Source organism: Chenopodium quinoa, unplaced genomic scaffold (assembly GCF_001683475.1).
Source record: "Chenopodium quinoa cultivar QQ74 unplaced genomic scaffold, ASM168347v1, whole genome shotgun sequence".
In the NCBI taxonomy this organism is placed as follows: Eukaryota; Viridiplantae; Streptophyta; class Magnoliopsida; order Caryophyllales; family Amaranthaceae; genus Chenopodium; species Chenopodium quinoa.
This window is the reverse complement of record NW_018745240.1, coordinates 2,113,718-2,125,627: the sequence shown is the minus strand read 5'-3', so window position 1 is coordinate 2,125,627 and position 11,910 is coordinate 2,113,718. Positions and strand designations below refer to the sequence as shown.

Below are 11,910 nucleotides of genomic sequence, written 5' to 3'. Positions count from 1 at the left end.
TTTATCAGGTGCCAACTACTCTTGGTGCCGACTGTTTATGCCCCTGGGCAACTGGTTGTCTTTGTTCCAGAATTGGCGACCAGTCGGCCATGGACCCAATTTTAGCAAATACATTGGGTCTTCTACTCTTTGCTTTGTAAAATAATATTTATGGCCCGCCTTATTAGTCATGGTAGCTTGGTGCCAACTAGTTCAACTATATTAGGCTTGCTTTAACTTAGGGCGGAGTCTTTATTTGGGCGTTACCTAGGTGGTTGGACGCCTAATTTGTCGAGCCGCCTGTTTGCCACAATTAATTCTAATTTTTGATCCAATAGGAAGTGTCCTAGGGCCCCTGTTTGCCATAAAACAGTCGACTCTCGAACTTTTTAATTCCATACCTGGGGGAACGACTGGTTACCCACACGGGTTTACCAGGCGCCGCCATTTTTGTTTGAGTAGTAGAGCAACCAGGCGGCGTAGGCCGGATGGTCCCCTTGATTCGCCAAGTGTTGCTTGGCTATTTACTCAAAAGGTGTTCACCTAGTAGGAGTAGTGGTTTGAGAGTTCCTGTTTACCAAAAATAGGCGAACTCATCATACCTTTTAGGTTCCATACTAAGTATGAGAGAGTGACTATGAGTAATCTTAGAGATTACCCAGTCGTCACCACTCCTGCTTGAGTAATAGAGGTACCAAGCGGCGGAGGCCGGGTGATCCCCTTGATTCGCCAATTTTTGTTGGCTATTAACTCAAGAGGTACCCCCTGTACTTATCCCAAGTAATATAGGCGGTCATCCGACTCGGATATCAATTGCTAACACTTGCTCGGTTAGTGTTAGAGTTATCCTTGTCTCAAAATGGCTACGTGGTTGTCCTTGGTGACAGTCGTTTAGGTGTCGTGTACTTAGTTTATAGAGCATTATTCCACCCAAAAGAGAGCTTCTCTCTGCAACGAATATCATCCGGAGGGATGTCGCCGGACGCCTGCTATGATGTTGGGACAGGTCATATTAATTTAAAAGAGATGATCAGTCGACAAGGCGCCTGAGCTGATCATCCGGCCATAGGCCTCGTTTAGTACATGGCGAACAAAGGTGCTAAGTTGCCTTAGACCTCAAGTATAGAAGAGTAGCCGTCTGTTTTGGTTCAGGCGGCCACATTTGATGGAGAGTAGCCGGCTGTATAGTTACAGGCGGCGTGCCCTTCTTTATTCAGTACATATTGAAGAAAGATGGAGAGTAGCCGACTGTGTTACCAGTCGGCATACCCTTCAATTGATGAAAATGGAGAGTAGCCGACTACTAATGAAGCAAGAGACATGCCCCTCTATTTACAATATTAATGAAGAAGAAGAAGAATAGCAAGTTTAATTAGTAGCTCTCGGCTATTTACATCATTCAAAAATAATATTTCTTTAGATTATCGACATTCCAGGTTCGAGGCATGGGTTGGCCGTCTGGTGTTTCCAGACGGTAGGTGCCATCCCTGACCTCTTCATAGATTCGGTAGGGTTCTTCCCAGTTAGGAGTCAGTTTGCCTAACTCATTGGCCCTACCGACTGCTTCCATCTTTCGTAGTACAAAGTCTCCCACTTTGAGTGGACGCTTGTGTACCCTTTTGTTATATGCCCTTGTCATTCTCAGGCGGTAGATTTCATGGCGTAGAGCTGCATTGCCCCTACATTCTGGGAGTGAATCTAATGCCAGGCGCATGGATTCCCAATTCGCTTCTTCGTCATACAACATTATACGAAGAGTTGGCTCATAGTGTTCAATTGGTAGAATAGCTTCTGCTCCATAAGTTAGGAGGAATGGAGTTTCTCCAGTTGCCCCTTTTTTAGTTGTCCTGATGGCCTAGAGAACATGCGGTAGTTTGTCTGCCCATAGGCCACCTTCCCTTTCGATCTTCTTTTTAATACCGTCTGAGATGATTTTATTGAAAGCTTCCACCTGGCCGTTTGCTTGTGGTCGGCCGACTGATGCAAAGCAGTAAGAAATACCTTGGTCTCCCAGCCAATTTTTGAGAACATGCACCTCAAACTGGGGACTGTTATCAAAAACCATAGACATGGGTACCCCAAATCGACTGATGACATTTTTCCATATAAAGGAGATCACGTCTTTAGTCTTGATACCCTTAACTGCCTCTGCCTCCACCCACTTGGTGAAGTAGTCAACTACAACCAGTATATACCGTCTACCGCCTGTTGCAGGTGTATAGGGACCTAGGATATCCATGCCCCACTTAGCGAATGGTATAGGACTATGGATGGCCGTAAGGTCTGTGGCCGGACGATGGATTAGCTTGCCAAACCTTTGGCACTTGTCACATTTTTTAACCATTTCCATGGCATCAGCTTCCAAGGTAGGCCAGAAGTAACCTTGCCGCCTGGTTCTTTGAGCAAGCGATCTACCGCCTACGTGAGAAGCGCAGTACCCTGAATGTAGATCTTCTAAGACCTTTTGTCCTTTTTCTAGGGTAACACATTTCAGGAGGGGCTGAAGATACCCTTTCTTAAAAAGTTCCCCTTTACACATCTCAAAGTTGGACGCCCGTTTTTTTAGTAAGGACGCCTGGGAGTAATCACTCGGCAAGGTGCCGGCTGTTAAATAGGCTCGAATGTCATCCATCCAAGTTGAGCTTCTATCAAGGATTCCAATAGGCTCTTCCTCAACGCTTCGTTTCTCCATAACTTCCCAGAAAACGGTCCTTGGTGTGTCACAGGAGGCCGAGGATGCTAGCTTAGAGAGGGCGTCCGCTTGATTATTCTCGGACTTGGGTACTTGAGTTAGATGAAATTCCTCAAGTGACCCAGTCGCATGTCTTACCGCTTGTAAATATTTAATCATGGCCGGATGGGTGTCTTTATAATCACCATTGTACTGACTTACTATCAATTGTGAGTCTGAACAGGCGGCTATCTTCTTTGCCCCAGCCGCCTTGCACATGCGGATACCGGCTAGCAAAGCTTCATACTATGCCTCGTTGTTTGAGGCTTGGAAGTTAAAGCGTAGTGCATACTTATACCTGTCGCCTTCGGGCGACTGACATATGATGCCTGCTCCACAACCATTCATAGTGGAGCTCCCGTCCACATAAACCTTCCAGACTTGTTCTGAAATTTGAGAATCAGAGGGCCGAGTCATCTCTACTATAAAGTCAGCAAATGCATGCCCCTTCACTGCTTTTCTTGGCTCGAATGTGATTTCAAGGCTCTGTATCTCTATTGCCCATTTTATCATTCGGCCTGACGACTCCATGGTTATCAGGGACCGCTTGATCGGCTGGTCTGTGTATACCACAACCGGATGCGCCAAAAAATAGGCTTCAACTTTCTAACTGCCATGAAGAGGGCAAGGCCAAATTTTTCAACCAGGGGGTATCTTAACTCAGCATTCTTCAAGACATGAATGACAAAATAGACCGGGAGCTGGCGATCTTCCCTCTCAGCAAGGAGGACGGCACTTAAAGCATGATCAGACACTGCTAGATACATATAGAGCACTTCTTTGGGCAAAGGGCTGACCAGCCTTGGTAAGGAGTGCAAGTGTGCTTTCAGCTTTTGGAAGGCCGACTCAGCATCCAACCCCCATTCAAACATGGCTCTCTTTTTTATTGCTTGAAAGAAGTAGAGGAATTTGTGGCCTGCTCGGCTGAGAAATCTTCCCAGGGCTGCCAAACAACCTGTTAATTTCTGGACCTCTCGGACAGTGCGGGGCGACTACATGTCTATGACCGCCTGTACCTTCTCGGGGTTAGCCTCTACCCCTTTGATTGATAAGAAATCCGAGAAACTTCCCACACTCAACTCTAAAAACACACTTCTTGGGATTGAGCATGACATGATGCCGCCTGAGTGTGGTGAATGTTTCTCAGAGATCGGCCAAATGGTCCGCCTAGAGTTTGGATTTCACAATCATATCATCTATGTACGCCTCCACATTCCTCCCAATTTGGTCAAAGAAGACCGTGTTTATCATTCTCTGGAAGGTTGCTGGGGCGTTCTTCAAACCAAACGGCATGACCGTGTAACAATAGAGGCCCTGATTTGTGACAAAGGTCGTCTTCTCTTGGTCCTTCTTCCATAGGGGAATCTGATGGAAAACAGAGTAGGCGTCCATGAAACTCATCAAGGCATGACCGGCTGTAGAGTCAACTAACCAGAGTAGGCATCCTCTAGTTGATAAGCTCCTAGATCTCCCCTTTGAAGCTATTCATGAAGGTCATGAGTTCGCTTCTAGTGATGGGGGCAGATCCCTCGGCCGCCTGTTGTTGATCAAGCGGCTGGCCGGCTGGTTTACTAGATCCAGCCAAGCAGTCCTCTCGTTCCCTCCTTTCGGTGGGACGAGTGCGTCGAGCTCTGAGGGTCCCATCAGGGGCCGTGGGAGTCCCGACCTCAGTTTCACTGTCCGTATCCTGGTCTGAGTAGACTTGAGGGTCGTCCATGGGACGCTTCTCATTTTGATTTTGTAAAGACTGTGATTCCATCTCGAAAGTACTCTCCCCACAGACGGCGCCAAAATGTTGCGGGGTTTTTTTATGTCCTGCGAGAGAGTTACAATTTCGGGACTGGTATCCTTACGCTTGTACCTGCATAACAACGGAGACTCCGGGTGGTGGGAGCTCCGCCTCCGATGATCAAGTTAGTACTTGTATGTGGAGTAAAAAGGTGCGGAAAGTAAAGGGTGATCTGGTTCCTCTAGGGGAGGACTGATTAGGAAGTGCAATTAATTGCTAAGTCAAGTCTAGCAATCCGAAAGCACGTGTGTTTAAGCTTCTCTAGGTGAGAGTAATTATTTCTGAATCATCCTTTTACTTAGAATTAATGAATGTATTTATAGTCTTGGGAAGCGTGCCCAATCCTAGGTTTAGGTCAACCTAGAGCTTATTGGGCTTTTCCCGGAAACTAGGCCTAGGTGGCCATTTTCTTAGGTGGCAAACAGTAGGCCACTTGGCGTGGCATGATTTGTCCAAGCTGGACTGATCAATATGTGACACGTGTCAGGCTCTAAGTGGTCCATGTGACGGACACATGACAGGGCCTGATTGGTCCACGTGTCAAACTATGATTAGGCGGGGAAAATTCCCTAATCAAGGCTGATTTTCAAAGTCACACAGCGGAAGTCTAAAAATAAAAACCAACTTTCAGAAATAAAAATTGAGTTCACAACCTCAAAACAAAAGTAGAATAAATCTACACAAGTTGGAACCAATTCAAACATGGCCCTTCTTAAAAACCTCAAAACAAAAGTAGAATAAACCTACACAAGTTGGAACCAATTCAAACATGGTCATTCTTAAAAACCAATTAAAAACAAACACAATAACGTTAGCCCATAAACAAACGAATAATTCTAATATATCAAATTAAGAAACATAACAAGTAACTCTATGCACTCTATCCCATCATGCTCTTCATGCTTCAAGTACCTGTTACTTCCTCTTTATTTCAACCCTCTACTCACCATATAAATGGGTCATAGTAAGGCCAATCCAAAGGAAAGTCAAACACAAACACAAAAGTACGAATCAGGAAAAGCTGAGTACATATGCACCATACTAACATGAATATCCTAGCATCAAAATAAAATAATTAAAACATGATCGCCATACAATCAGAAGTCAACTTACCTTTGACTCATAACTAGCAATATTAATTATTAATAATAATTTTTGGATTACGCATCGAACGAGTTTCTTTCCTTGAAAATAGCCCATTTAAATATGGAGTTTCACCACTACTGGGAAACAGGCCATTTCCGACAGAAAAATTCCGTCGAAAACACCCTGAATTCTGTCGGAAAACCCGTTTCTAACGGAATTTCCGTCGGAACAGGTTGTCGTAAACATAGTTGTAGGAAAAACGGCCTTTTTCGTCAAAAAGTCCGTCGGAACAGTGTTTTCTGACGGAAGTCCGATGGAATTTTCTAGTCGGAAGAGGAGTTCCAACCACCGAAAAGTCCGTCGGAAATTTCCGACAGGATACAAATCCACCGGAAACTTCCGACAGAAATTTCGTCGGAAACAGCAATATAAAAAAATAAAAATAAAAACCTCCACCACCCCAACCACCCTACCCCGCCCTATCCAACCACCACTTCCCTACCCAGAAAATTACAAAAAAAGCCCCCTACCCTACACCATCACCACCCCACCACCTAACCTCCCCCTTAACCACCACCACCCACCACCAGCCCCCACCACTTACCACCAGCCCCTCTCCCTTCCCCGAACACCACATCCCCAATTTCCCCCACCACTCCACACCATCACCACCCCATCACCTAATCTCCCCACTCCCCGCCAGCCCCACCACTCCCTGCTAGCCCTACCACTCCCCGCAAGCCCCACCACGACAACCGTCCACCCCAAAAAAAAAATTGAAAAAAAAATATCCACAAAAACAGAAAAAAAAAATCCAAAAAAAATACAAAAATTAAACCAAAGAAATCAAAAAATACAATACAAAAATTAAACCAAAAAAATCGAAAATAAAATACAAACCAATCAAAACCATAAAAAAATCAATCAAATCGAAATTTAATTAGAATTTCATACAAAAATTAACAAAAAAAAACGATAATTATACATTAATAATTAAAGGAAATACAATTAACATTACAAATACATAAAAAACTAAGTAGATCTAAATCTAACATAAATTAAAACTAGATCTACAAAATAAAAACCTTGAGAGTGTTACGCCGTTGTTGTTGACGGTGGTGGTTGTTACGCCGTTGCTGTTGTTGTTGATGTTGGTTGACGGTGGTTGCCTTAGACGGTGGTTGACGGTTGTTGCTGTTGGTTGAAGTCATTGTTGTTGTTGGTTGAAGCCGTTGTTATTGTTGGTACGTTGAACACAGAGAAAGAAAAGAGGAAAAAGAAGAGAGAGAAAGAGAAGAGGAGATAGGAGAGGAGAAAGAGAAATGAGGAAAGAAGAGGTGAAGGAGAGGCGCATAGAAGGAAGAGGAGAAGAGGAAAGAGGAGAGGAAAGAGAAAGAGAAGGGAGGCGAGAAACAGAAATGAGAGCTTAGGGTTTGTCTTTTTATATTATTCATTTCCGACGAAATATTCCGTCGGAATCTTCCGACGAATTTTCATTCCGTCGGAATTGTTAATTTTCCGACGAAATGTAATCTTCCGACGAAACTTCAGACGGATTTTAATTCCGCCGGAAATGTAATTTTCCGACGAAATATTCCGTCGGAAACCCTTAATATTCCAACGGATTTTAATTCCGTCGGAAATTCTCGACGGAAAAAAAATCCGTCGGAACTTCTGACGTTTCTGACGGAATTACGTGTCCGTCGAAAGCAGTCTGTCGGAAATCGGCCTATTTCTAGTAGTGCACATCAGGGAGCTACCCCAATTGGCACCTACTATGTCACACTTGTGACATAATTCCTGCGCATAAATAATAAAAGAAAGTACAGCGACTTATACCCCTGTAGAAGCTATGGTTAAATATAAAACGCCATAACTCCCCCCATATGTTCATACTCAAGGTATATACGTTTCGAGAATTTTGGTGTGTATCCTCTTACACTTTACGTGATTTATCAATTTAACTTGTGATGACTCCAACCAACCAATCAAGAATAGACATGACAACAATCAACACATATTTCCAATTCATTCTTGAATTAATTAGTGAGCATATCCTATTTATTTTAATTAGGGTACCTTGCCTAGTTTTGTGCACAAAATTGCACGATTACTACCTTGGTGCATAAAATGCACTACTAAACTTCCTTGACTCGAACTCAACTTACATGAGCGAGTAAATAAATTAATTAATTTCTTAACTCAACACCAATAATAAATGGGTGAGAAATAAATTCATGAATCATACTCAATAATTCTAACTTTAGTTCTTTAATTCATATATAAGCCTTGCTTATTAAACACATGCCTTCTTGATACTTTAAAATAAAACATACTTCCATGATTCATACATATTCAACCTGTATCATGCCTCAAATAACATATTCACATGGTTGCATAACAATTCATGCTCAACCAACATCAATTCCAAGCATATAGTAAACCAAATATGCTACTAATTCATCACTTAAATCATACTTTACAATCCTAGCATGATACAATGCATACACAAATATTCTTGTGCACATACGTACCTTGAAAAATGCCTAAACTCGGCCACACTCGCTAGAAATCACCTAACTTGAAGCTTCCTACAAATAAGAATACATAATTATAGTTAATCTTCTATACTCACAAATTTCCAGCAACTATAATACACTTTAAACCTTACTAATCCACCCAATTTAATGACATAAAAGCCATAAAACCTTTTCTTTATTTGGGCACTTTAAATCCTTTCAAAATGACTTAGTTTTTAAGACTTAAAAAAAAATTCAGCATACTTATTTAATATAAAACATCACTAATAGACTAGGAAATCATATTTAAATCATTATAACCTTTTTCCCTTTAATGGGTAATCAAACCCTAACTCAATTATTAAAAAGTAGTGTGCATAAATAAATTCCAGCATTAATTTGAGGGCTTTAAACTCATTAAAAATATGTTTAAACCATTAATTAAACAACAACAACAACCTAGGATCAAACCCTAACCATAAACAATAAATTCCCAAATTCCAGGGTTTGTAAATTAGGGTTTTTGATTGAATTAAAATCTGAAAATTATATGAATAATTTAACAACATCAAATACATAAGATTAATACCAAAACACAATCAAAATCATGCTTTAAAATAATAAAACAATAGAATTAAATTAGGAAGAGAAAATAGTTTTTTTTTTTTCTTTTTTTTTATGTACTAAACCGCAAAAGAGGGGGAAAGAGGAAAGAGAACCGGTGGCCGGCTGGTGGCGCCAGCTGCTGCTATTGGCCGCCGGTGATCACTAGTCGGTGGTGGAGCTAGTGGTCCTCCGGTGCGCCGGTGGGAGAGAAAAGAGGAGAGAGAGAGAGGCGTGAAAGGAGAGAGAAAAAGAAAGGAAAAAGAAAGAGAAAAAGGAGATAGAAAATAAAGAGAAAACTTTTGGGATTTTTGTGAAATTTGACAATTATGGTTTATGAGCGAAAAACCCTGAGGTTTTGAATTATTTATACTTCCCTTTTAAAACAAAAACTCATAATTACAAAAATGGCATTACTAAATCCTACTCCCCCTTAACTTCTTTCTTTGGGGCCAACTTGTTGGGCTCTTAAGTTTCTTTAATTTCCCAACTAGTTGATCCAACTATTTAAATAAAGATGACCCAATTCAAAACACTTTTTATTGTCTAAATTAGTGACTCGTATTATTTTATACACACTTACATAATATTTAAATAATTAATTTCTTTTAAAATGAAATGAATCATTTTGATTTATAAAAATAACTAAAATAAATAGTTTTTATATATAAAAATACGAAGTATTACAACAAGGTGGTAACAACTACCCCCCCCCCCATAAAGGCAAAAAGAGACTTGAAAATGTGGGATGTGTTGCTTGATAATTTGGAGGTGGAGAAAGATTTAGTAGAGGAAGCTGTGCAATACCTTAATGAGAGGCTAATAGCACACCAAGAAGTGGATTATCATGCTGTGAAATACCTTAATGTGGGATTATCATGCTGAGCAAACACACCAAGAAGTGGATGTTGATTAACCATTTAAGCAAGAACTGAGCAAGCAAAGACTGCCACATAACCATCTTTTGCTTAAGCATACGAGAGGGACTCAAATATGATTTGGTTATGTGTGTAAACAAAGGTATTTTGTGCATCTTTAGTTTATTTTTTATTTTTTTAATTTTTAGTGGTTTGGACATCTTTGAATCTTAAAGGCAGTTAGTCATGTAGTGATAGCTATGGTTAGATTAGTGTGTAATTTGTGCTTAATGAATGATATATATTTAATGAAAAGAGCATTTTGAATTTCTGCATGAATGACATTCTAGCACATTCAGGTCATAAGAGAATGGTTTAAAGGTTTATGTACACATTGAACCAATCATGAGTGACATCCTAAATCCATCAGAGAGATTATGATTTCATCACAAGAAATGAAATCCTGTTTGTTACCTCAACAATGTTAAAATTGGAGCAAATCAAACAGGCCATTTCAAAATCAGATGAGTCCCCTCATCATTTAGATTTAGTAACAAGAATGATCTCTTAAATTGAATCATTGAGATCTTATGGACTCTATATTGCAAAAACAGACCACAACAAAGGGACTCACTTAGCATGTTTAGGACATGGTCCCTTAAAGACTTGTCATCGAGACCAAATTCATACATTTAGCATTGTCATCATCCATCAACCACCACAACCCCAATAAGGACTCCTAGGGACTCACAAAGCATGTATGTGCTCACAAAGCACAGGGAGTCACGAAGCACAGGGAGTCATAAAGCATGTAATCACAAAGCACCGGCAACCAAATCAAGCACACAAAATCAATCGAGCAAATCAAATACCAACAGTAAAAACAATCTCAGTCCACCAAATCAAATACCTACAAAAATTCAGTCCAACAAATGATCAAATACCAACAGCAACAACAATCTCATTCCACTAAATCAATTACCAACCAAAATTCAATCCAACAAATGATCAAATACCAACAACAAATTATAATTCAGTCCACCCAAATTAAATACCAATAGCAACCAAACTTCAGTCCACCAAATCAAATACCAGCAGCAACAACAAACCAAATACCAACAGCAACAACAAATCAAATACCAGCAGCAACAACAAACCAGGGACTCAATTTCACAATGCCCCAACAATTAACAATTACGGTAAAAAATAATCAATATAAATAAGGGTTCAAAAATCGTCACCGGAGGAGGGTCAATTTTCCCCTCATTTAAAGATGCAGCAGGGTCGGTTTTTCCCACATTCAAAGCAGCAGGAAGGTCGTTTTCCCCCTCATCGTCTACAGTAACAATTTTTGCCCCCTTCCCTCGCAACTTCATGATTGTTTGGCAGGACATTCTTGGAGTTAAGGGCAAGATAACAAAAGATCTTCGCTTTTTCGCCCTTCACTGCTCGTGGGTTTCGTATCTTCCAAAACCCTCTTTTTTTTCTTCTCCTCTTCTTCAGCATCAATAGATCTGAGAACTTTACCCAGAGCGATGAAAGAATTTTCGCTCAAAACATCACCCAACTCCCCAGAATTGTAGAATCTTCTAGGCCACAAAAACCCATCTTCAAGCGCATCGTATATATCATCAAGAAACTGGATTTTTCTTTTCGTCCTCACTTGCGAAAATAGCGTGGGCAAGATGCTCGAAATCTACCATTTTTGTGGGACTCAAAAAACGCAGATCTACTCAATTTTTGTGAAACAGAGAAATGGATTAACAAGGACAAAGAGATAGAGAGTGAGTGAGATAATAGATGAACCGAGTGAGAAGTGAGGGGTGCTTAATGGAGATCTGCTCAAATCTGCTCGTTTTTGAAGAGAGAGAAACAAGGAAGATGAAGAACAAGTAGAGTTAAGGTTTAATTTATGGAAATAGCAATTGAAGGCTGATGAATTAATGAGTTAGTTGGGAATTGGAATAAAGAATTAAATTTGGCGGGAATTGTTAGATAAATAATGTTAGATTAGTAATTTAATTAGTTTACCGTTTAAAATCTAATTGGGGTCATTAAATTCTAAGTAAGGGTATTTATGTAATTTTATTTTCAAAAAACTTACTAAAAATGACAAAATTGTGAAAGTTGCAATAAATGTGTAGCGGATGTTTTTGACAAAAGTTGCAAAAAACTTGAAACGGAGATGGTAATACTATTGTAAAAATCAATATTGCGTTCAAAGTACCCACGTATTAAAATTAAGAAAATCTGCCACCACCCCTTGTCCTATTCTACATTCCTTAATCTCTAAGTTCTATCTTAATGTTTAAGGGAAGTAGGAGCATCGTTTCACAGATGCACGAT

General features: G+C 40.4%; 1 long non-coding RNA gene across 1 annotated transcript; it reads right to left on the bottom strand.

Annotated features, from left to right (window-relative positions):
- Positions 1-4,948: 4,948 nt before the first annotated feature.
- LOC110711139 lies at positions 4,949-11,700 on the bottom strand. Its single transcript, XR_002509278.1, has 3 exons — positions 10,806-11,700; positions 8,120-8,176; positions 4,949-5,438 (listed from the first exon to the last, which is right to left on the bottom strand). It is a non-coding gene; the product is annotated as an uncharacterized LOC110711139 (long non-coding RNA).
- Positions 11,701-11,910: the final 210 nt, after the last annotated feature.